The sequence below is a fragment of the Lissotriton vulgaris genome, chromosome 4_1 (assembly GCF_964263255.1).
Source record: "Lissotriton vulgaris chromosome 4_1, aLisVul1.2, whole genome shotgun sequence".
In the NCBI taxonomy this organism is placed as follows: domain Eukaryota; kingdom Metazoa; phylum Chordata; class Amphibia; order Caudata; family Salamandridae; genus Lissotriton; species Lissotriton vulgaris.
This window is the reverse complement of record NC_141691.1, coordinates 1,504,405,781-1,504,432,344: the sequence shown is the minus strand read 5'-3', so window position 1 is coordinate 1,504,432,344 and position 26,564 is coordinate 1,504,405,781. Positions and strand designations below refer to the sequence as shown.

The following is a 26,564-nucleotide window of genomic DNA, read 5'->3' as shown; positions in this document are numbered from 1 at the left end:
CCCCTCGTGAATTCCATGCGAAGGGCATCATCGTCCCCCATCGTGACCCTTTGTCCTTCAGCATCGCCAGAGGCGCCAGTGGACCGCCGCCGCCTGGAGCGCCGCTTCATCACAGGCCTTGTCCCCCATGCAGCCCTAGAGCGACCCCTTTCCTCAGGGGGGATTGCATCGCCCCTGATTTCAAGCCACACCCACACCTCCTCTGGCCGTTCGAAAAAATGGGCTTTGCCTTGGGAGAGGACATTAAGTTTGGCAGGGTACAACAACATGTATTGGAGGCCAATGTCCCGTAACTTTTGCTTAACCACCAAAAAGGATTTGCGCTGTTCTTGGACTTGACGGGTATAGTCCGGATATACAGAGACCTTAGAATTTTCGAAATTGAGGTCCGCCGTTTCCCTTGCCGCCCTAAGGATACAGTCTCTGTCGCGATAATTTAAAATTATTGCGATAAGGGCTCACGGCGGGGCACCAGGCCGTGGCGGTGGGATTAGCGCTCTATGGGCACGTTCGATCACAAAGACCTCCGATAGTCCTGTCTGACAGAGTGTGGTGCAGATCCATCGTTAAAGAAAGCATTCCGCGTTTCCCTTCTCCGCCCGTTCCGGAATGTCCAATACTCTGATGTTGCTGCAGCGCGCCCTCCCTTCAGCATCCTCTGCCCTTCGCTCCAGTTCCCCCGTGGTGGCCGAGAGCTGTGTCACCGCCTGCTTAAGAGACGCCACCTCCTCCTATAACTGAGCTATGTTCCCCTCTGCCTCAGTTACTTTATCGGTGACCTTGCAGAGGTCCGCCCTAAGCAGATTAACGTCAATGGACACTGTCTAAATCTGCTGTTCAAGGGCGGCGTGGGATCCCTGTATGGCCTTCACAGTTCCGCCCTTGAGGGCTCGGAGGAGCCACCGGTCGCCCGCTCCTCGACCTCCTGGCCGGCCTGGCGGGCGATACGTTGAGACCCTACGGGTATGTAGCGCGCTTTATAAGTGTCAATGATTGATTGATTGATTACGTTGCGACGGGAGCCGTGGGGTTGTGTACTGGGTGATGCTGTTGGGTTGCGAGGATCGGGCCGTCCTGTCTTTCCGCATCATCCATTCCCGGGCGGCACCACTGCACCGCTGTCAAAGGAGGGGCAGCAATGGATTCAGGGGCCCAGGGAGAACCCTGCGCAGCTCCAGCCCCCGGTTCGCAGGATCAGCCATGTAGGATCTCCTACGGCCCCCCCACAGGCACCTCACACCCTGCATCAGATCGCCCCGTGGTGCGCTGTGCAACCCCACAACGCCTCCCCGCACCTCCAACAACCAGGGGAGGCAGGCGTCCACTGCACTCAGGGGACAACCGGCATCCAGATCAGCAGGCGGCCCTCGATGTCAGCAGGGGCCCCCGCTCCACTCCGCAGCCGTCAGGCAAACGCGGTGTTCCCTCGGCGGCGGCTCCAATCCCCTCTGCCGTCTACGCCTCGCCGGGGGCAATATGCTCCGGGTCCCGCGGGCGGCCCCCAATGGCAGCCGGGGACCCTGCTCCGCCCCACACTCTCCGGGCCAATGCATCGCTCCCCCAGTGGCTGCTTCAGGCCCTAGTGCCGTCCTTCGCGCCGCCACGCGCCAGGGTCCGCCAGGGGGGAAGAAGCGCCTCCACCACCACAAGCTCCCGGACCCGGGAACGCTCGCACTTGATCCACCGTGGTCCGGGGAGCAACAGTGGTCCCTGAAGTCGCCCGGCAGAAGCCCGTCAGTTAGGCCGCATACCTGGCCTCCCGTAAACAGGGCGCTGGCGGCCGCAGGCCAAGCGCCTCTCGCCACCTCCCGCCGTCAAAACTCCTCAAACTCGGCACCGGAGTGAGCCCCCGGACATTGGGCTCCAGATCCACTGGTTTCGCCGCCAAGCGGGCACAGGATCAGTGCTGCAACAGGATTTTTGGGCTAGGCTGGCCGGGAGATGCAGGAGCTCACGTCCTATCGGCTATGTTGCGTCCACTATAGACTTGAACGTGTACCACTATAATCTATGCGGTTAGCTTACGGTGGCCAAAGGGGACATTGCTTTCAGATGGAAAGACAGTGCTCCTCCTTCTGTGGAGGTTGGGCGGAAAGGCCTCGACTGGTGCATGAATTTTCTATACTTTTGACATGATCAGTCTTTGCTATAGGCTTTGCAATGACATACGATTTTAATAGTGTCTGGCATCGGCAAAGTCAATAGCTGCTACCACCATGACACAAGAGGAACAAAAGGGGGAGAAAATTATAAAGACAATAAAATGAACAGAAATCAGGAGAAAAGATTCAAGGGAAGAAAGAAAAGAATGAGTGGGATTCTGAAGCAAGCAGAAGAGGAAAACACAAGGAAAGTAAAAGGGTCAGAAAAACCCGACATCTTATTATTGGAATTAGGCATTAACTATGTTGCAGGGCTGGCCTCCCTGAAACCTTTACTGTACTGGGTGCGCATTTGGGCCACTGTTTATTTATCTAGTTTTATATAGTGCAAACTAGACCCGAAGGTATCAGAGTGCTTTACAAAGATATCACAGCAGTAATAACATGAGCTACATGTGGAGTAAATAAAAATACATAGTGACACTATATAAAAATAGAATATTATATATGGTAGGATATGTGGACAAAGAGTCCGGAGGTAGTTAAGGTAGGGTGTTACATAATTGGAGAGAGGTGAACTCACATAGCTAGCACAGCAGCAATTACATGAGTTACATATGGAGTAAAAGAAAATATATAGTAACAGTAAGTATATAAAAGAAGAATACGGTATACAGTAGGCTATTGGTTATTTGTTACTGAGAATTAACATTGTTTGTAGAGCTGGAAGTCCTTTGATTATTTTCTATTGTTATGCAATGTTCCTGAGATGGAGTTATATTCACTGGCCACTAGTGAATTATGCTACTACAGAGAGGCATCTTGGCGACATTACTAGACTGCAATCATCCATGGAGATTAAATGCCTGGCCTACGTCAAAAAAAATGCATTGTTTAATCTTGGCCTAGCCAACTTTTGGGAAGTTCCTTCATCTATTCATACAAATGCTGGCTGCCCCAATACTGAAACTGTGATTCCCTATTATCAGCAGCATAATTCTGAGGGCAGCTTCATTAGACATTTTTATTGAATAAAGCCACCCATAATCCAGAGGAATTTTTAAATGATATCCGCCCAGTGCATGCCAGCTCATTGTTCCTGCATTTTAGATACAGGACTCTTCCAATTATAGTTTATGCCTGTCGTGTTGCGGTGTTTGCCGTTTCCTTGGGGGCTACTAGGCACATACAGGAGACCAGGATACTCACTTCGGGCGGAAGTCGAGTCCCGGTCCAGTCTTTTGCTATACTGACTAGGCAAGCACTTCCGGGGAAAAACGCATAGCACTGCGTTTCCCCGCCGGGTCTGCGCTTTGGATTAGAGTTGAACCCCGAACGCCAGAACCCACCTGCAGTGCCCGTAGCAGTATCAAAGTGCAGGAGCGCTAAGACTTGGTTTCATGTTTACCCGCATTGCAGCCGCGCAGGAGCGCTGCTGGTTCTATCCACGTTTTCCGTGCAGGAGCGCTGTTTGCTTCTGGAACTAGCGCTGTTGGTTACATCCTCAATTGCCGCACTGAAGGAGCGGTAGGTTTCCTTATGGTTTTCCGCGCTGGAGCGCTATTCTTTTCATTGCCTTTTGTTTTCCTCAACCTGTCACCGCGCAGGAGCGCTATTGGTGATTTACTTTTGCTTGGTTGGAATGCCACATATTGAGTGTTCTTCACCCGAATTGCACTAACGCGCAGGAGCGCTAAAAATTGGGTTTCTCACACGCGCAGGAGTGCATTGCTTTGGGTTTGTTATACGCGCAGGAGCGCATTACTTTGTGTTTGTCATACGCGCAGGAGCACTATTCTTTGGGTTTGTACATTGCGCGCAGGAGCGCTATTCTTTGGTTTACCTGACCTTGGAGCATCAATCCAACCTTGGGTACGGCGGACTGCACTACGCTGGTGAGTCCGTGAGTGAACAGGCTTTCTGTATGTGTTTAGATGTCTGCAATGGCAGTGGGGAGGTGAGGTCATTCCCTAATTTAGTCTTCTTTGTCTTCCAGTTGGCGCCAAGACCCTACCCAAGCTCCACACAGGCCAGGCCTTTTGTTCCTTTCTGGCTTCCTTCCCTGCTCCCATCTCATCTTTACTGTGTATTACATTCTGTACGGGTCAGGTGGGTACAGGGGCGGAGGCTCCTGTCGTCTCTGCGGAATCGCTTCACAAGCAGAGGTAAGACTTGTGGGGTTCTGACAGAATCCAAAGCCCACGGTATCTATTCCGCCCAGACGACATGAGCGACCCGGAAATCACCTTGCAAGACATAGCTGTCATGCTAGCTGCCATGCAGGCAGAGAATCTCAGCCTGCGCAATGATATGACAGCCATGCAGGGATAATTAGCTGCTGGTATCACCAGTCCTTGGGGAACCACCCTGAACCCCAGAGTTAGACAAGAAGGGCTGTTGCGACCACCCATGTTCATCTTTGGGGGGTCCTCCACTGCCACCAATCAGGACACTGCCATACAAGTCGTCACACCCCACCCAGTACAGATGGCTCCTCCAGAACGCTTTTACGGAGACAGCACAAAGTATGGTATTTTCATCTATCAGTACCACCTGCATTTCATGGCCAGGTCATCAGCCTTTCCCGACGACGCATCCAAGGTCGCGTTCGTTCTGTCGTACATGGACGGGGATGCTGCCAAGTGGTCCATTGCTTTGGTGGAAAACGACGACCCCATGCTTAACGACTTGCCGACGTTTAAGGAGGCCATGAGGCGAATGTTCGCTCATCACACCTTTGTGCAGGCAGCAGACAACGAGCTGCTCAACCTCAAGCAAGGCAATAATGACTTACTCCACTATATCACCATGTTTAGTAGGCTCGTCATTGAGGCCCAGTGGCCGGAGTCCAAGAAGGTGTCGATATTCTATTGGGGATTGCGTGACGACCTGAAGGATCTTATCTCACAGTTGCCTAATCCGCCTGATGAAATAGACCCTTTCATAGATTTAGTGGTCAAAATGAACTTTCGCTTACAGGAAAGAAGGACCGAAAAAGGGAAAGGCAGTGACAACCGCTTCCTGTCCTTCGGAGACAAGGGCGTGGAAAAGGGCAAGGAAGAAGCCACTCCCCAGAGTGACACCCCTGAACCTATGCAAATAGGTGGCGTCAGAGGACCCCTAACAAGCCAAGAAAGAGAAAAAAGGAAGAAGCAAAACCAGTGTCAGTATTGCGGCAAAAGCGGACACTTCGTTGGAGAGTGCCCGGTAAAGCCCACACGGCCACGGGGCAGAAGACCCTTTGCATTGCCCATCGCCAAAGGAGACAAGTCGGGAAACGAGGCAACCCAGTAGACAAAGGGTCCGTCCTCAGGGTTTTTCTTCCGGCACCTCAGCGATCTCTGCAGTATTCAATGGCAGTCACCACGTAGGAGTGGAAGTGACCTTGCAGAACCAGGCAGGCAGTTCTTGGCTGGTGACAGCTATGTTGGACTCTGGGGCAACAGGTAACTTCATCGAACAGCCTATTTGCAAGTCCTGGGCATAAAACCGGTACCCAAAGCACAACCGGAAATGGTTAAGGCAGTCGACGGAACGGACCTAACTTCCGGCCTTATCAGACATCGTACCGAAGACCTGACTATGTCCTTTGCAAATCACTACGCCGAACACATCAACTTCGACGTCATCGACGCTCCTCAGTTCCGGTTCATTTTGGGTCTGCCATGGTTGGTAAGTCATAATCTCCGCATCGATTGGGTGTCCCGAATCATACACCTGGATTCGGAACACTGCTGCAGGTCCTGTTACGCGATGGATGACCCACGAGGTGATCGCACCATACAAGCACGCTCATTACCCATACATGGCATGGGGATGGTTACCCAAAGAGAAGTTCCCGAATATTACCTGGACCTGGCGGAAGTATTCGACAAGAAAGGAGCCACACCCTACCACCGCATCGCTCCTTTGATTGCCGAATAGACCCGATACCCGGCTCAACGTTACCATGTAGCAGGATTTATTCCCTTACGGAGAAGGAGAACATCCATCTACGCTCCTATTTGGACGAATATTTGGACAACGGGTTTATCCGCCATTCCAGGTCTCCGGTGTCCTCTCCTCTCTTCTTCGTATCGAAGAAGGAAGGCGATCTGAGGACCTGCATCGACTTCAGATCGATGAATGCCATCACAGTGAAGAACCGGTACCCACTTCCGTTGATCTCCAACCTCTTGGATCAGGTAAAGAACGCCTCCATCTACACCAAACTTGACATACGGGGTGCTTACCACCTAGTCAGAGTCCGGAAGGGCGACAAATGGAAGACCGCCTTCTGGACGAAATTCGGTCTTTTCCAATACCAGGTCATGCCTTTCGGACTCTGCAACGCCCCCGCAGCGTTCCAGTATTTCATCGACGAGGTGTTAAGGGAATCTTCTGTATCGTCTATATCGACGATATCCTGATATGTTCGCAGAACATCACAGAACACGTCCAACACGTGCGCTCCGTCCTCCAACAGTTGGGAAGGCATCGTTTGTACGTAAAGCTGGAAAAGAGCGTTTTTCATGTCAACTCTGTTGAGTTCCTGGGACACATCATCACTCCAGCTGGCATCAGAATGGACAACAAGAAGGTAGAGGCCATTTTACAGTGGCCCACTCGGGAATCAGTGAAAGGGGTCCAACGGTTCCTGGGGTTTTCCAACTACTACCGACGGTTCATCACGGGCTTCTCCGAAATGGTGGCACCTATCACACGCCTACTGCGCAAACGGGTGTGTTTTTGCTGGGATCAGAAAGCAGACAACGCATTTCAGGAGCTAAAAAGACGAGTCACCACAGCCCCTGTTCTAGTGCACCCGGATACAGAGCAGCCCTTCATAGTGGAGGCGGACGCCTCAAAGGACGCAATAGGGGGCGTATTGTCACAAAGGGACCCCAGCACAGGACTAACACATCCAGTGGCTTTCTACTCCAAGAAGCTCCAACCCGCAGAACGCAACTACACTGTGTCTGACCGGGAGCTGCTGGCGATTAAAACAGCATTCGAGGAATGGCGCCACTACCTGAAAGACGCCAAGCACACCGTCACCATCTACACAGACCACCGGAACCTTCAGTTCCTACGCTCAGCACGTGCCCTCACAGCCCGACAGCTTCGATGGACGCTGTTCTTCAATGAGTACAATTTTGTGATCACGTTCCGACCCGGAAAAGAAAATGCCAAGGCGAACGCACTGTCACGGCTGGACGGAACCGATGAAGAAACCATTGCCGTTGAGCCGGTTCCCATCATACCGGAACAGCACTTCCAGGGCGTGAAAGCGTCCTCGGAGTTCATGACTCAGGTGCACAAGGACACAAACCTAACCGATCCAGCCGTCCTGGCAGAAGGACATGACGGGGTGACCCGTGTTGATGGGTTGCTGTACAAAGGAAGCAAGTTGTACCTACCGGGAGTACCAAGTCAGAAACAAGCCATCCACATGTGTCACGTCCTCTCCGGCCACCCTGGCTACCACAAGACGCTCGACCTTATACAGAGACAGTTTTGGTGGCCAACGTTAGTGCCTGACACTAGAAGCCATGTGTTGAGTTGTGTCGTTTGCCTGCAGGGCAAGAACAGGTCAGAACCTTCTGTTGGTCTGCTACGTCCCATCCCCGTACCACCATTTCCATGGCACACCATCTCCATGGATTTCGTGGTTGACCTCGCTCTAACCAGGACTGGCCACAACACGATACTCACCATAGTGGACCACCTCTCGAAGATGGCTCATTTCGTACCTTTGACGAAGATACCCACAGCCACTGAACTAGCCTTGGTCTTCGTGCACAACGTGGTTCGCCTCCACAGCATTCCGGCAGTGGTGATAACGGACCGGGGGTCACAGTTAGTCTCCCGTTTCTGGAAAGAGGTGTGCAGGATCTTGGACATGGATGTGCGCCTTTCCTCCGCATACCATCTCCAGACGGACGGACAAGCTGAGAGAACGAACCATACCATGGAACAGTACCTCCGATGTTTGCTGCTTATGGTTGAGAAGGAATGGTCTGAGGTGCTATGGATGGCGGAATACTCGTACAACAACAGCAAACATTCGGCCATTGGCATGTCCCCTTTCTTCTGCCTCCAAGGACGTCACCACCGGTCCTCTGCCTGGGAGGAACCTCTGGACAGCCAGTTGCTAACAGTGCAGGCGTATCATGGTACCCTGTGCAGCCTCTGCCAACAAGCCCGGTTCGAGCTGGCCAAGGCAAAGGACTCCTACAAATCGCATGCCGATGCTCACAGACAGAAGGAACCCGAATACCACATGGGTGACAGGGTGTGGCTTTCCATTCGGCACCTCAATGTGCACGGTCCCAAGAAACTGCTGCCCCGTTATGTGGGCCCTTTTGTCATCGAGAAAGTGGTCAACCCTGTTGCAATACGGCTCTCGCTTCCTCCGCAGATGAAGATCCATCCGGTCTTCCATGTCTCCCTTTTGCATGCAGTTCATCTTGGCAGCACAGTCCCGTCTCCTCCTTCCCCGGTGGTGGTGGAGGACCATGTTGAGTACGAGGTCAGGGCAATCTTGTGTTCCCGTCGTACCAGGGGAAGCTCTACTACCTGGTGGACTTGAAGGGGTACGGTCCCGATGAGCGGTCCTGGGAACCTCTGTCCCATGTGCGCCATGCTCCCGTTTTGGTCCGTGCTTTCCATCTGAGTCATCCGCTTAGCCCTCGCCCTGCCTCTCCTTTCTGAGTCCGGGGGGTTGGGGGGGTCTGTTTTAAGGGGGGGTACTATTGTGTTGCGGCGTTTGCCATTTCCTTGGGGGATACTAGGCACATACAGGAGACCGGGATACTTACTTCCGGCGGAAGTCGAGTCCCGGTCCAGTCTTTTGCTATACTGACTAGGCAAGCACTTCCGGGGGAAAACGCATAGCACCGCGTTTCCCCGCCGGGTCTGCGCTTTGGATTCGAGTTGAATCCCCGAACGCCAGAACCCGCCTGCAGGGCCCGTAGCAGTATCAAAGTGCAGGAGCGCTAAGACTTGGTTTCGTGATTACCTGCATTGCAGCCGAGCAGGAGTGCTGCTGGTTCTATCCACGTTTTCCGCGCAGGAGCGCTGTTTGCTTCTGGAACTAACGCCGCGCTGGAGCGCTGTTGGTTACATCCTCAATTGCCACACTGAGGGAGTGGTAGGTTTCCTTATGGTTTTCCGCGCTGGAGCGCTATTCTTTTCATTGCCTTTTGTTTTCCTCAACCTGTCACCGCGCAGGAGCGCTATTGGTGATTTACTTTTGCTTGGTAGGAATGCCACATATTGAGTGTTCTTCACCCGAATTGCACTAACGCGCAAGAGCGCTAAACATTAGGTTTCTCACACGCGCAGGAGCGCATTGCTTTGGGTTTGTTATACGCGCAGGAGCACATTACTTTGTGTTTGTCATACGCACAGGAGCGCTATTCTTTGGGTTTGTACATTGCGCGCAGGAGCGATATTCTTTAGTTTACCTGACCTTGGAGCATCAATCCAACCCTGGGTACGGCGGACTGCACTACGCTGGTGAGTCCGTGAGTGAACAGGCTTTCTGTATGTGTTTAGATGTCTGCAATGGAAGTGGGGAGGTGAGGTCATTCCCTAATTTAGTCTTCTTTGTCTTCCAGTTGGCGCCAAGACCCTACCCAAGCTCCACACAGGCCAGGCCTTTTGTTTCTTTCTGGCTTCCTTCCCTGCTCCCATCTCATCCTTACCGTGTATCACATTCTGTGCCGGTCAGGTGGGTACAGGGGCAGTGGCTCCTGTCGTCTCAGCGGAATTGCTTCACAAGCAGAGGTAAGACTTGTGGGGCTCTGACAATGCCTCAGCTTGGGTCTCCGCCAAGCCTGGACATCCTTAGTGCTTATTTGTACTTGTCTAGATAAATCAGAGGAACAATTGTTCTTCTGTCCACTCTACGACAAACTCAAAAGCAAGTGGATTTCCCCTCTTTGCCGTGCCTGACAGAAACAGAGCAAGCCCTTAGGATTTGTAAAAGTGATGTTGTTGGAAATGGCCCTTTATGCAGGGTTATCTCCAAACGTTTTGCTTCTTCATCTTATTCTTTCCTGACTTGTTTGTGTTGGTTTTAGGATCTAGGCACTTTACCACTGCTGATCAGTGTTAAAGTGCATATGCTCTCTGTGTAAATTGTGTTATGGATTGGTGTTTCCATGATTGGATATTTGATTTACTTGTTAGTCCCTAGTAAAGTGCACGGAGTGTGCCAGGGCCTGTAAATAAAAGCTACTAATGGGCCTGCCGCACTGATTGTGCCACCCACGTGAGTAGCCTTAAAAGGTAACTCAGACCTGCCATTGCAGTCTGCGCGCAGTTGGTAACTGCTATGTCAACTTGGCCAGTACACACACTTCAGAGGTCCTAATCCTTCTCTTTTCTACATGTCAGTCACCCCTCAGGAAGGCCCAAGGTACCCCTGTGGGCAGGGTGCAGTGTATGTGAAAGGTAGGACATACCCGGTGGGTGTGGCATGTTCTGATAGTGAATAACAGCCAAGTTCGTTTTTCACTATTGCAAGGCTATCTGTCCTCAAAGGCCAGATGGGCAGTTTGAGTATAACATCTTATAATCCTAAACTGACTCAGGGAACAAGGTAGAAATTCGAGTTTAGTATGCCTGAAGTCAGAATGTTAAAATACATCTTTTAGTGAAGGTGCTTTTTACATTTGTGTTTCAAAATACCACTTTTAGAAAGTAAGTATTTTCTTGCTCAGTCATCCTTTGTGCCTTTGCAGGAATGTGGATTGCTTGTCTGGGTTTCAGATAACAGAAGGCTGGGGAGCAGGACGGCTCCAGATAGTCTAGGTAGGGTCAGGAAAGGGCTTAATAGACCTGGGCTGCAATGGGGGAAGGGGGAGGAGATTTCCTTGCACCTCAAGGGGCCCGGTCTGCCTCTGACAATGCTGTCTCCACCTCCTGCCAGAAATTCACACCAGAGAATCCAGAACTGGTTCTGGCTGGGCACAAACACCCTCTGCCTAGAGGACCAAAGGGTTTTCGGATACAAATACTGGGGCCCAGACCACTGAACTTTAGAACTCATCTGGATTAAGAAGACTGCCAAGAAGAAGAGCTGGAGAAGCTGTGAGGAGGAACTACCACTTTGCTGTGTGGTTTGCTGGGCTGACCTGCAGTAGTTGCTTCTGTGAATGGGGTAGCAAAGGTCCAGGGATTTTAAGGCTTGAACAACACTTGAATAAGTAATGTTGATAGGTGGGTGGAGACACACTCGAAGCTCTGGACCTCTCGAGCTTCAATTGAAGAGACAGTTTTGAAAAGGGGTAAGTGTGTTCTCCACATAAAGTTACATTAGTTTTCCAAGATTAATATCCATTCTTCCCAGATCATAAAATGGTGGACAGAGACATTTTTGTTTGCAGTGCAGTTCCTTTATTTTTATTTTCATTCATAGAACAAGGACAGCCGACACGTGTTTCGCCCCCTCTTGGCGATTTGCGCCGGGGCTTTCTCAAGGCTGTTGAAGGATATAAGAAAGAGGGTTATAATTGTGTAGTCTAAAAGCAGTTGACCCCAAGAGAAAACAAAGGAAATACCTAGAGTGAAAAGCGGTTGATTTGATATTGTGATGCCATTGTAGGCAGACTTATCTTCATGCTCAAAGAGAGGTGATGGTTCTAAAGTCAGATGTAGTGATTTTTGAAAGATCCAGAACCGCGCAGAAGAAATTACAGAAAAAAACTATATACGTGTTTTTAAAGTTATTATGGTGAAAGACAGCAAGATTTTGTAAGCGTCGAGAAAGAGTGTCATAGTATGCAGTTTGATCAATCAAAGAGGAAGATCCTAGAGTCCCAGAACAAAGAAAAGTGAATCCGTAGAAAAAGTGCAATTAAAAATGGAATACAATCATAATACCTAAGTTGGCTAAGTCACGTAGACAAATGTCGTTTCCATATATTTAACAATATCTCAAGTACGAAAGTATAATTCTTCAAGTTTAAAACAATTTCTGTCAATTCAAACAAAAACAATTCATGAGTCCAATTGTTTTTAACATCCGATATATAGCATGTTAAGATAAAACATTGTAAATAGTCCAAACAAACTTGTACTATATAAAGACATCTGTCTATGAAACAATTTTATGTAAATACCCGAGTTCATGATATCTTGCATGTCATTTATCTAACCCATTGATGGTAGTGACTATTATTCAATTTGTTATAGGCGTGGCTATTATGCCTACATCTTAAGCATTGTCATCCAAAAGATCATATATTAACGATTAGTTCAGAAATGGTAATGGTCCTAGTGACTTACACTGGGTTTTTACTGTGCATATAGCAAAATCATTAGTTACTTCTAAAAGAATGGGTTTGCTTGGTTTCTATTTTCGAGAGGCACATGATTAGAAAAACCAATAGCTAATCCATACATCTTCATTGTATATTAATGGCATTGTATAAAGCGAGACAGACATTCCAGTATGTTGGTCATTTCTCAAAGCTATACAGTAATTACATAAGAGTGCAATTGTTACGTTGTTGTTATTATGGCATAATAGAACTGTGGTAAATGCTATGCCACGTCTCTGTACAGTATTAAAGTTGTATATGGGAGGCATTGACGTCCTGATAGGTACGTCTATTCGTGCGTATAGTTGTTAAATAAAGAGGTAGAGGTGCCGTCCATCATCTAGGGGTTTGTACGAGAAAAGAAAGTGGGACGTAACTAAGTTTATGGGCTGATAGCACGCGGAAGGCCGGACGGCGGGCGGCGGTAATTAAAATGTACACAGCAGTCGGAGTTGGCGTGCTGTTAAAGTGTACCGTGATTTCGGGCGTTTCCGTCCATGAGGGAGGGGGATGGTATAACTGCGTGATTGCAGGAGATAAGCGGAACGAATTAGGGACGGCATGCACACGGGACTTACTTGTTAGGCAAGTGCCTCTGGTCCTAAGGTTCTTCCGGCATGGCGGGTCTCGGGTTGAATCCCAGCACTGCCCATAGTCGCGGGAACCCGGTACTTGAAGAAAACGACCCGGAAGTTACAACAAACGACCCGGAAGTAGTAACTTCGGGGACGGGTTTAGTCTTTAAACACAATTGATTTTGGAGTGTTTATTTATTTATTGATGTTAAAAGGGTCCTACGCAACAAATCCAAGAAAGACTATCTGCATTACTTTACCTATGGTATGAAAAAGGCCTCCTCAGTATTGAAGAAAAGAATATCTTATACATCAAAAACCCAGTGGTACCAACTCTGTACCTATTACCAAAGGCGCATAAACCAGGACGAATACCGAAAGGTAGACCCATAATCGCTGGCATTGATTCCGTCTGCTCCAACCTAGGAGCTTTCATTGACGCAGAGCTACAGCCGCTAATGAAATCTCTTCCGTCCTTTATTAGGGACACAAAGGATGTACTTCAAAAACTAGAAAATATAACATGGCAAGAAGACTTTTTCCTAATTGCAATTGACATCACCAGTCTATATACCTCAATTAAACACTCAGATGGTATAGCTGCCACTAGAAAATACCTGCAAACTCGCTCAGTTCATTTAACGGCGCGCAACAGAATGATCCTTGACTTTCTTGAGTTTTGCCTATTCAACAACTACTTCCTCTTCAATGGAAAATACTATTTACAACTGCGGGGGACTGCAATGGGGGCAAAATATGCACCCCCATATGCCTGCCTCCTGATGGGAATGGTTGAACAACATTGGCTGTGGCAAGAAAGATCGGAAGATGTAACAGACAACATAATAATGTGGGGTCGTTACATAGACGACATTTTAATGATCTGGCAAGGAACCGAAGACAAACTCAGATCATTTATCAAGTCAATGTCACCGAATCAATGGGGTATCGAAATTACACACAACATCTCGAAAACAGAAATTGAATTTTTGGACCTGACCATCTACATCTCAGAGAATCAGCTTCACACCAAAATCTATAGAAAACCTAGTTCTGCAAACTCCATCCTACATGCCACCAGCAGCCACCCTGCCCGCACCATTACAAACATCCCAGGAGGAGAATATAGAAGAGCGCGCATGAACTGTAGCTCTGTGGAAGAGTATGAAATACATTCAGCAAACATAACCGAACGCCTGAGACAAAGAGGTTATAAAGAACAACCACTGACTAAAGCTCTCACCAAATTTAAAACATCTGATAGACAGAGCTTATTGCACAACAACCAAATACAAGAGAGGAAACAAACGATTCGCTTTACAACCGAATATAATAGTGGTTAACAACATATTCGCAAGACCCTACAAAAACACTGGCACCTGTTGAAAGATAATCCAACCCTGTCCGATACAATACAAAACAAACCTCAGATGGGTTTCTCGCGAAGCAGGAACTTAAGAGATATCATCTGTCCATCTTTTCTAGACATTCAACCAAAACCCAGAGCATTTCCACCGCAGACCTTTGGTTTTTTCACTTGCATGAACTGTTCAATCTGTAAATTGGGCAAATCCAGAACCAAAGAGGTCCTAATCAATGGCAACAAATATAAGATCAAAGATCTCATCAACTGTGAAAGTACCTATGTTATCTATCTAATAACATGCCCTTGTGGACAACATTACATTGGCAGCTCTAAAAGACCTTTGAAAGTCCGAATACAGGAACACTATCGCAATATCCATGGTACAGACACTAGACAGTCCCTTGTAGAGCACTTTCTACAGCATCACAAAAACAACTTGAGCTTCACCTTCGTTGGACTAAAACGACTAAAAATCCCCAAACGAGGAGGAGATCTTGACCAGATGCTTCGTCGAGAAGAGAGCTCACTAATTATTGGAATGGAAACTGTAACAAAAGGGCTTAACAAGGAATATGAGTGGCATCACTGGCTGTAACTGTTTCCACGCTTTTTACTGTGAGATGATGTAACAATTGAACGGACTTAGACACAGGTCTAAAACAGTTGAGAGAAACCATAGACTATGATTTTTCTTTTCTCACTCTTCATTATGCCATTGTTAAAACCAATTATATAACAGATGTGCCATGGACAAAACCAGATATATAACAGATGAAATGTATAACTACATCTGGGTTGGCAAAATTGTGCAACTTGTCTAGAATTAGCCACGATGCTTGATTACTTCTCTGACATAATCTATTTCAAATTGTTGCGTGAAAATGCTGAGACTCAATGTAGCAATACCTTCTAAGTGAAAAACTAAGGATGTTACAAAATGATAATAGTTTAAACCACTTCTATATAAGCGATCACTAGATGTGGACCCAACCTGATGCACTCCTAGGTGCTCAAAAATGTGTTCTCATATCCCTGCCCCTGCATGCCTTAAAGTTAAACCATGTCTGCTATTTGACAGATGATGCTAATGTAATTCAAAACTGTAAGGTCTTATCTGCTAACCAGAACAAATCAGCTCACTATCTCTTTTGTGTTCTAAAGGAGTATAAAATAATGCATAAACTGCCAAAATTCAACATTATGCTTAGCAGGTATCTATACCTCTTATAAATGGCGCCCGCCTTATCAAGCCAATTGGGACACCATTCCAAACTAAAGCCGTAGCAAACTATCTTTTGCCCTTGCTTAAACGCATTTGCTGCTAAAAGCCAAAAAAATACGGTGTACGCTTTGTACGTTTATTTTGCCCTTTTAACATCAATAAATAAATAAACACTCCAAAATCAATTGTGTTTAAAGACTAAACCCGTCCCCGAAGTTACTACTTCCGGGTCGTTTTCTTCAAGTACCGGGTTCCCGCGACTATGGGCAGCGCTGGGATTCAACCCGAGACCCGCCATGCCGGAAGAACCTTAGGACCAGAGGCACTTGCCTAACAAGTAAGTCCCGTGTGCATGCTGTCCCTAATTCGTTCCGCTTATCTCCTGCAATCACGCAGTTATACCATCCCCCTCCCTCATGGACGGAAACGCCCGAAATCACGGTACACTTTAACAGCACGCCAACTCCGACTGCTGTGTACATTTTAATTACCGCCGCCCGCCGTCCGGCCTTCCGCGTGCTATCAGCCCATAAACTTAGTTACGTCCCACTTTCTTTTCTCGTACAAACCCCTAGATGATGGACGGCACCTCTACCTCTTTATTTAACAACTATACGCACGAATAGACGTACCTATCAGGACGCCAATGCCTCCCATATACAACTTTAATACTATACAGAGATGTGGCATAGCATTTACCAACAGTTCTATTATGCCATAATAACAACAACGTAACAATTGCACTCTTATGTAATTACTGTATAGCTTTGAGAAATGACCAACATACTGGAATGTCTGTCTCGCTTTATACAATGCCATTAATATACAATGAAGATGTATGGATTAGCTATTGGTTTTTCTAATCATGTGCCTCTCGAAAATAGAACCAAGCAAACCCATTCTTTTAGAAGTAACTAATGATTTTGCTATATGCACAGTAAAAACCAAGTGTAAGTCACTAGGACCATTACCATTTCTGAACTAATCGTTAATATATGATCTTTTGGATGACAATGCTTAAGATGTAGGCATAATAGCCACGCCTATAACAAATTGAATAATAGTCACTACCGTCAATGGGTTAGATAAATGACATGCAAGATATCATGAACTCGGTATTTACATAAAATTGTTTCATAGACAGATGTCTTTATATAGTACAAGTTTGTTTGGACTATTTACAATGTTTTATCTTAACATGCTATATATCGGACGTTAAAAACAATTGCACTCATGAATTGTTTTTGTTTGAATTGACAGAAATTGTTTTAAACTTGAAGAATTATACTTTCGTACTTGAGATATTGTTAAATATATGGAAACGACATTTGTCTACGTGACTTAGCCAACTTAGGTATTATGATTGTATTCCATTTTTAATTGCACTTTTTCTACGGATTCACTTTTCTTTGTTCTGGGACTCTAGGATCTTCCTCTTTGATTGATCAAACTGCATACTATGACACTCTTTCTCGACGCTTACAAAATCTTGCCGTCTTTCACCATAATAACTTTAAAAACACGTATATAGTTTTTTTCTGTAATTTCTTCTGCGCGGTTCTGGATCTTTCAAAAATCACTACATCTGACTTTAGAACCATCACCTCTCTTTGAGCATGAAGATAAGTCTGCCTACAATGGCATCACAATATCAAATCAACCGCTTTTCACTCTAGGTGTTTCCTTTGTTTTCTCTTGGGGTCAACTGCTTTTAGACTACACAATTATAACCCTCTTTCTTATATCCTTCAACAGCCTTGAGAAAGCCCCGGCGCAAATCGCCAAGAGGGGGCGAAACACGTGTCGGCTGTCCTTGTTCTATGAATGAAAATAAAAATAAAGGAACTGCACTGCAAACAAAAATGTCTCTGTCCACCATTTTATGATCTGGGAAGAATGGATATTAATCTTGGAAAACTAATGTAACTTTATGTGGAGAACACACTTACCCCTTTTCAAAACTGTCCCTTCAATTGAAGCTCGAGAGGTCCAGAGCTTCGAGTGTGTCTCCACCCACCTATCAACATTACTTATTCAAGTGTTGTTCAAGCCTTAAAATCCCTGGACCTTTGCTACCCCATTCACAGAAGCAACTACTGCAGGTCAGCCCAGCAAACCACACAGCAAAGTGGTAGTTCCTCCTCACAGCTTCTCCAGCTCTTCTTCTTGGCAGTCTTCTTAATCCAGATGAGTTCTAAAGTTCAGTGGTCTGGGCCCCAGTATTTGTATCCGAAAACCCTTTGGTCCTCTAGGCAGAGGGTGTTTGTGCCCAGCCAGAACCAGTTCTGGATTCTCTGGTGTGAATTTCTGGCAGGAGGTGGAGACGGCATTGTCAGAGGCAGACCGGGCCCCTTGAGGTGCAAGGAAATCTCCTCCCCCTTCCCCCATTGCAGCCCAGGTCTATTAAGCCCTTTCCTGACCCTACCTAGACTATCTGGAGCCGTCCTGCTCCCCAGCCTTCTGTTATCTGAAACCCAGACAAGCAATCCACATTCCTGCAAAGGCACAAAGGATGACTGAGCAAGAAAATACTTACTTTCTAAAAGTGGTATTTTGAAACACAAATGTAAAAAACACCTTCACTAAAAGATGTATTTTAACATTCTGACTTCAGGCATACTAAACTCGAATTTCTACCTTGTTCCCTGAGTCAGTTTAGGATTATAAGATGTTATACTCAAACTGCCCATCTGGCCTTTGAGGACAGATAGCCTTGCAATAGTGAAAAACGAACTTGGCTGTTATTCACTATCAGGACATGCCACACCCACCGGGTATGTCCTACCTTTCACATACACTGCACCCTGCCCACAGGGGTACCTTGGGCCTTCCTGAGGGGTGACCAACATGTAGAAAAGAGAAGGATTAGGACCTCTGAAGTGTGTGTACTGGCCAAGTTGACATAGCAGTTACCAACTGCGCGCAGACTGCAATGGCAGGTCTGAGTTACCTTTTAAGGCTACTCACGTGGGTGGCACAATCAGTGTGGCAGGCCCATTAGTAGCCTTTTATTTACAGGCCCTGGCACACTCCGTGCACTTTACTAGGGACTAACAAGTAAATCAAATATCCAATCATGGAAACACCAATCCATAACACAATTTACACAGAGAGCATATGCACTTTAACACTGATCAGCAGTGGTAAAGTGCCTAGATCCTAAAACCAACACAAACAAGTCAGGAAAGAATAAGATGAAGAAGCAAAAACGTTTGGAGATAACCCTGCATAAAGGGCTATTTCCAACAACATCACTTTTACAAATCCTAAGGGCTTGCTCTGTTTCTGTCAGGCACGGCAAAGAGGGGAAATCCACTTGCTTTTGAGTTTGTCGTAGAGTGGACAGAAGAACAATTGTTCCTCTTTCTTATATCCTTCAACAGCCTTGAGAAAGCCCTGGCGCAAATCGCCAAGAGGGGGCGAAACACGTGTCGGCTGTCCTTGTTCTATGAATGAAAATAAAAATAAAGGAACTGCACTGCAAACAAAAATGTCTCTGTCCACCATTTTATGATCTGGGAAGAATGGATATTAATCTTGGAAAACTAATGTAACTTTATGTGTAGTTGCTTCTGTCTTGGGAAGTGAAAGGCCTGGACTGGGCTTTCTGCAACCTATTTTGTGAGTCTCTCCAAGGGCTTGAAGTAGAGCTTGCCCCCTATTCACGAAGTCTCAGGACTTCAAAGCTCTTCAAAGACTTCAAGCTCTTCTGCCAGCAGGCACTGGGGACTGTGTGTTTTGTGCTGCAACACAGGAAAAGTAACTCGAAAACGTCTACGACACCGCTGCCGACTCCGTGTCCTGACAGCATCTCAGAGGGCACCGCCGCAACGCGACCCTGGTCTCACCAATGACACCTACTGATGCTGCCACCGAGCCGCGGCTCGCACAGCAACCTGTGGGCACAGCACTCCGCACCACTTCGCTTCACGCTGAAACCTAGGCACCGCAGAGAGCACTGCAGCTACGCTGCACCGCGACCCTGGTCACACAGACGACGCCTGCTGACGCCGCCACCGAGCCGTTGCTTGCTTCGCGACCTGTGGGCACCGCACTCTGCAACTCCCCACTTAACGATGATGCCTTGGCCTCCCCGTTGCCGCACGCCGAAACCGACGCCACTGCTGGTATCGTGATTCGAGGGCACAGCTCGTACAGTTACACGATCCCACACCGCAGCCTTGGCCTACCGATGCTGGCACCATCGACTCAAGTTCGTCAGCCGACGACAGGTCTTCAGCAACGACGACGCTGCTTGTACCGTGACCTGCCAGCACCGTGACGAGCAGCGCCTTCCTCTTGCATCGCAACCGTGGTCTCACCGACGACGCCATCTGACGACGCCACCGAGCCGCTGCTCGCACCGCGACCTTAGCTCAACGAGAGGTCGCCGACACCCTGCATTTTTAAAAGGTACTGTTTTGCGGGTCTTCCCAAAACCATAGCTGACCCATGATGCCGCGGTCAGCCAGAACAGTTTGGATTTGTTTGCTCACGACTCTGTAATAGCCCCGCCCGGAGCTATCGACATCAAGGAACTATTTTTAAAGCATATTTTGAGAAGTGAAGATTTTGAAGTACTGTATTGTGGATTTTTATCATTTTTGGTCTCGTCTTAAGTATATAAAAATATTGGATATTATTCTAACCTGTGTCCTTCTGTAGTGCTTACGCTGTATTACTGTTGGTTATGTGAAAATCCTTTACACACTGCCTCTAAGATAAGCCTGACTGCTCGTGCCAAGTGAGCAATGGGGTGAGCAGGGGTTATTTTAGGAGTGTAACTCCCTTATCCTGACTAGAGTGGTGGTTTCTGCCTGGCTTTGACACATGCCCTAGCCTGCCTAACAGATGTAAATTGTAGTCACGTTGGCCGTATCTACATTTTTGTATAGAGCCTCGTTTATCAGGCAAAATCTTTTACTGCCTTCCTAATGTACTGATGTGCACTGAGTGATGCTTGTTTTACTATTCCTCTGTAAATATTCAACTTATCGCATCAACTGCAAATATGTGTGTATCTTGGAGTTTTACCTCTTTATTAATTGATGTTTTATATTGTATGATGTTTTGATGAACTGTATTTTCGATCAATCTATAAACTTTGAAGCAGACAAAAGTCATTGTGCATTCCGATGGGAGAGCTAAATACAAATGATCCATACCGTAATAAAGAAAAATGATTATTTTCAACACCCTCCGCAGGATCTACAAGTGGATCCCCACTGAAACGAGAAAAACTGTCACTCAAGCCCTCGTCAGCAGCAAGTTGGACTATGGAAACTCCCTCTACGCAGGAGGCTCGGCCAAACTCCTGAGACAGCTCCAACGCATCCAGAATGCCTCTGCACATCTGATCCTCGAAATCCCTCGCCGCAGCCACATCACACCCCACCTGAGACACCTGCACTGGCTCCCGGTCAACAAGAGGATAACCTTCAAGCTCCTCACCCACGCACACAAGGCACTCCACAACACCGTTCCAACGTACCTCGACATACGACTCAGCTTCCGCACCCCCACCCGCCAGCTCTGCTCCGCCGACCTCACCCTAGCCACAGTCCCCCGCTTCCGAAGAGCAACCTCCGGCAGCAGATCGTTCTCCCACCTCGCCGCCAAGACCTGGAACACCCTCCACATCCACCTACGGCAGACCCAAGACCTGCTGACCTACAGAAATCTACTCAAGACCTGGCTTTTTGAGCAGTAGCAGCATTCCCCACCACAGCGCCTTGAGACCCTCACGGGTGAGTAGTGCGCTTTACAAATTATATGATTGATTGATTATAGCTGTGTACGGACACAAGTCCAATCAAAAACGATGATAATCCAAAGCAGAACATAGACAAATAAAAAAGCCATCGCTGAAAAGCTTAAAGCCCATGGGACAATATATACAATACTTCCTGCAACAGACAACAAGAACTGTTCACAGCGAGACAGCAAAAAAAGGCAAAGGGAAACCCAACAAGGTATACATGGCCTTGGCACTGAAGACGAGCAGGATTCTTTTAAAGAAAAAGGTCTTAAAGGCTAGCCTTCCGAGCCCAGCGCTCATCATCTGGGCTCTGGGGGAAGGGAGGTGGGGGGTTCCTAAAGTCCTTTCAGCCCAATGGCCGTTGCGTGACTACCAAATCTACAAATTGCACGAGTTGCCATTTTAGCCCTAACCAAAGACGTGCATTTGAAGAAAACGAAATACGTAGGGAGCGCAATACCCATTTCATAAACCCCCAAGCTATTTACCAAATTAGTTGGTTGTACCATGACTGTATGTTAGTTGGACAAAGCACGTGAGAACTTTAAAAGGTAAAACATCTTAAATCCTAAAACGGAGCTTGTAAGTTTCCACTTCTCCCTGACAGCTCCAGAGCAGTGGTACGTATAGCGGGCTTCTGTCACCACGACAATCGGAGGCGGGGGTGCCGTTGAGGGGCAGCCCAGCCAAGCCACTACACTCACTCTTTCCTTGCCCTTCACGAATCCAAAGTGAGGTAAAAGAAGAAGAATAAGCAAGAGCCGCTTAGTCAGTTACCATCCACATACACAAGTGACAGTTCTGAAAAGTTCCCTCACTGCTTCACGCGACGCAGCCGCAGTCCACGCAGCTGGAATGATTGGCTCCCTGGCGCACTTCCTCATACGTCACTGTTGACTACCTGTAGGAGGAGACGCGAAGTGACGCATGGTACAGGCCGGTTGGCTCTCATCAACCCTGGTTCCGTTCACATTGTTATTGTTAGTGTTCATGGGGCTTCCAGCTGTCCCGGGCTTGGACGCCGGAGAAATAAGAGAGGCTGGCAAAGTGAAGAGTCAGGGAGCTCGTCGACGGACGGCGGCCGGGCGTGCAGCAGGTAAATCGTGTGTCAGCGAGAGGCAGTGTATTGTCAGAGACACCTCACAAACGAAATGCTGTTCAGGTCTCCTGCTCAGTACCCTAACTGCCAGACTGTGTCGCCGCCCGAAAAGACAGGGTTCCTCGCCCCTAGAATGTAAACTGTAAGGCGGCTGCACCCTAGTGGCAGAGTTACGGTGCACGGGAGGGAGTGCTGCATGGGGCCACAGCACCGATGCCCGTGACGCACTGTACAGCCCGGGTGGCCCTCGTTGGCATATGTCCGCTCACCAGCCCTGCTCCCGATCACGGGGGGTCTTCCAGTTAGCTCGGGCCCGTAGCCGGTTTACGGGTAGGGGGAGGTAAACCATTGAAGAGCAGGGAAGACCGTCTGCGGACGGAAAACGGTATGTCCAGCAGGTAAGTTCTGTGCCAAAGGTGAGGTACCAACAGCACCTCTTAACATGAAAGGGTGGAACCCAGTGTCCTCGGTGGGCCGCGCTCTTTCCTCCAGGTTGGGTGATCCCCCCCAGCGTGTCTGAGCGGCAGTGCTGATATAATCGTTTTAAGTTGCCGCACCCAGCAGTTACTGGTGTGCCCATGACTATGGTCGGAAACGAGGGACCCTGCGGGTCAGGCACACTGGGCATCGGGAAGCCACGTCCTCTGTCTCCTTCCTATCTTAGCAGGCCCTGTCCTTATGATAGTTGATTTGTACAATTGTTTTTGTTATTGTTACTTGGGATGCGTGAGATATGACGTCTCTGCTAGACATGACACCTTATCAGTACTTAGCTGACCCGACATGTAAGTACAAGAGTTGACTTGCCCGCCTCTCTGTTTCTTGTTGCTTTGTTTTTGCACTCCCGGAAGCGGTGCCTGAATGTCCTCTAATATTACTCAGCATCGACCCTGCCAAGGTCCACCACCTGACTGTTGCCATTCATTCCTGGCCGAGTGCTTCACGCGAACTTTCAAGAAGTTAGACAGCCTAATGTGTTGTGGTTTGTTTCACAAGGATATCAGCTGGTTGTCACACATAAAAATATGTGAAAGCAACCTCCCAAACAACGGTGGCGGAGTTCAGGCTCGCTCACTTCGTTTGTTCAGTGCAATGGGAGAGTGAATAAGAAGAAAACTTTATTTATTGTTCAGTTATTTAAAACTTATAACAAACGGTATGCATAGTACTATGTCTCTGACTGACAGATAAAATCAGCTCTCGCATTATTAAAAAACCCTCTTCCCATATTTCCTGGAATAAAAAAATATATATATGTCCTTTGCTGAGGAGAAACTTTCAAAGTGCGAACAGTAATGGCCATTGACAGGGGCACACGTGTATTAGGCATAGCTATAATGGGTTCGTTTTTACTTTGCACAATAGGCAATTCTGATATATGATTAATCAAGATGGTTTCAACTATGACTAATATGTAGTATTACGGTGAGAAAGGATCCCATTAAAGCCACACTGCACTTTTATTATCTTATTAAATCCTTGTCTAAATAACAACCGTCACAGTAGGATACACTAGGTGCAATGATATTGAACCATGGTCAACAAAGCTTATTATGAATGTAAAAAATGTAGAATGTTGCCTTAATAATTAGCCTTGGCGTATGAGCGAATGCACTAATTAGGTTGGTTTTATCCAAGATTATTATTTAGTATCAGGATGACAGAGGATCCTATCAAGGTATGTTGCACTTTATTGACTATTTTGCAGAAATGGAATTGAGGTTTAAACAACAACCGTGTTAATAGGAAATCTTAGGTGTAATTGGTCTAAATAAGTGCAATAAGATCTACGAAATGTAATAATTGTAGATTGGTACCTTTATTATAATCGTTTCTACCTTAAAGCTTTGAATACATCATTAAGGTTTTAACTGTTTTAGAATGTTATTTATTCACAATGTGCCATAGGGTGATTTAATTGTTTCATAGTGTAAGTTGAACAATAAATAAAGTATTCTTCTATTCTTCTTCTTCACTTTCTCATTGCACTGAACTAATGCAGTGAGCAAGCCTGAACCACCGTTGTTTGGGTGGTTGCTTTCACATATTCTTTTTAGGTTGTGCCTAGCGTTGGAGCGCACATGCGCTGCTCGCTCTGCGAGGCATGCTGTTATGGAAGTGTTGTGGAAGTCTCGCCCACTCTCCGTCCATGTTTGTAATTGGCTGGTGTCAATGTCTTTGGTAAACGCTGGCTTCTGATTCATTATGAAGCTTGTTAGTCCCGCCTTGGTACCGCCCTGTCTCCATTTGTTGCCGCCCATAAGGACTGGACCTTTTACTTCGCTCCTAACACTGCATGCTTTATCTAGTGGGTGAGCACTGTTTACTTTATTGACAATGGTTGCTGTCCTACTGCAGGCACAACATGCTTTGGGGCCTTCTTTACTGCCCCCCCCTCCCGTTGTTCGAGCCTTCTTCCCCCCCCTCCCGTTGTCCGTGTCTTCAAATAACCCCCGCCGTCCCTCCCGTTTTAGTCATGGCTACCGTGCTTACGCACTCAAGCTGTCCGTGCTGCCCCCCATTGTCCGTTATCACTACCATTTGCAAAGCAATAGGTCTCGTGTAAATGCGAGCCCTATTGCATTGCAAATTCTTGCAGTGACCGTGGGCTTTAGACAATCAATCAATCAATCAGTGACACTTATAGAGCGCGCTACATACCCGTAGGGTCTCAAGGCGCTGGGGGGGGGGGTGGGGGGTGCCGCTACTGCTCGAACAGCCAGGTCTTGAGCTTCTTCCTGAAGGAGAGGTGGTCTTGGGTCAGGCGCAGGTCGGTCGGGAGGGAGTTCCAGGTCTTGGCGGCCAGGTAGGAGAAGGACCTTCCTCCTGTAGTCGCTCTTCGGATGCGGGGGACGGCTGCGAGGGCGTCGTTGGCTGATCGGAGGTGGCGTTTGGGAGCGTAGAAGTTGATCCGGCTGTTGAGGTAGCTCGGGCCTTGGTCGTGTAGGGCTTTGTGTGCGTGGGTGAGGAGGCGGAAGGTGATTCTTTTGTTGACGGGGAGCCAGTGAAGGTCTCTCAGATGTCCGGTGATGTGGCTGGTTCGTGGGATGTCGAGGATGAGTCTGGCTGAGGCGTTCTGGATCCGCTGGAGTCTCTTCTGGAGCTTGGCGGTGGTACCGGCGTAGAGGGCGTTGCCGTAGTCCAGTCGGCTGGTGACGAGGGCCTGGGTGACGGTCTTCCTGGTCTCGGTGGGGATCCACCGGAAGATCTTCCGTAGCATGCGTAGGATGTTGAAGCACGCCGAGGAGACGTTGTTGACTTGCCTGGTCATGGAGAGGGAGGAGTCCAGGATGAAGCCCAGGTTGCGTGCATGGTCTGTCGGTTTGGGTGCGGTGCCCAGGGCGGGAGGCCACCAGGAGTCGTCCCAGGCGGAGGGGGAAGAGCCCAGGATGAGGACCTCCGTCTTGTCAGAGTTCAGTTTCAGGCGGCTGGTCGTCATCCACTCGGCTACCTCTTTCATCCCTTCGTGCAGGTTGGCTCTGGCGGAGGCGGGGTCGTTGGTCAGGGAGAGGATCAGCTGGGTGTCGTCGGCGTAGGAGATTATGCTGAGGTTGTGTTTGCGTACGGTGGCCGCGAGGGGGCTCATGTAGACGTTGAAGAGGGTGGGGCTCAGAGATGATCCTTGAGGGACGCCGCAGATGACTTCGGAGGCCTCTGACTTGTACGGTGGTAGGCGGACTCTCTGTGTTCTTCCGTCGAGGAAGGAGATGATCCATTCCAGCGCCTTGTCCTGGATTCCGATGTTGCTGAGGCGCTGTACTAGGGTGCGGTGGCAGACCGTGTCGAATGCCGCGGAGAGGTCTAGGAGGATGAGGGCCGCTGTTTCTCCATTGTCCATCAGGGCTCGGATGTCATCGGTGGCGGCGATGAGGGCGGTCTCGGTGCTGTGATTGGCTCGGAAGCCGGACTGTGAGGGGTCGAGGGATCCGTTCGTCTCGAGGAAGGCGGCCATCTGCTTGTTGACGGTCTTCTCGATGACTTTGGCTGGAAACGGGAGGAGCGAGATGGGGCGGTAGTTCTTGAGTTCGGTGGGGTCCGCTGTTGGTTTCTTGAGTAGAGCGCTGAGTTCGGCGTGTTTCCAGCTCTCAGGGAAGGTGGCGGTGTCGAAGGATGTGTTGATGATGTGTCGCAG

The 26,564-nt window shown here is 48.2% G+C and overlaps 1 protein-coding gene across 7 annotated transcripts in view; it reads left to right on the top strand.

Annotated features, from left to right (window-relative positions):
* Positions 1 to 22,227: 22,227 nt before the first annotated feature.
* The window catches only part of RB1CC1 (RB1 inducible coiled-coil 1), a 544,646-nt gene continuing 540,309 nt past the window's right edge, over positions 22,228 to 26,564 (top strand). For 2 of the 7 annotated variants that reach the window (XM_086965748.1, XM_086965743.1), the window contains exon 1: positions 22,228 to 22,429. The gene's annotated coding sequence lies outside the window, so the exon portion shown is untranslated. Of the gene's footprint in view, positions 22,430 to 22,661; positions 22,831 to 26,564 lie in introns of those variants that run through there. The other 5 variants (XM_086965750.1, XM_086965746.1, XM_086965744.1 and 2 more) reach the window with 4 other exon arrangements.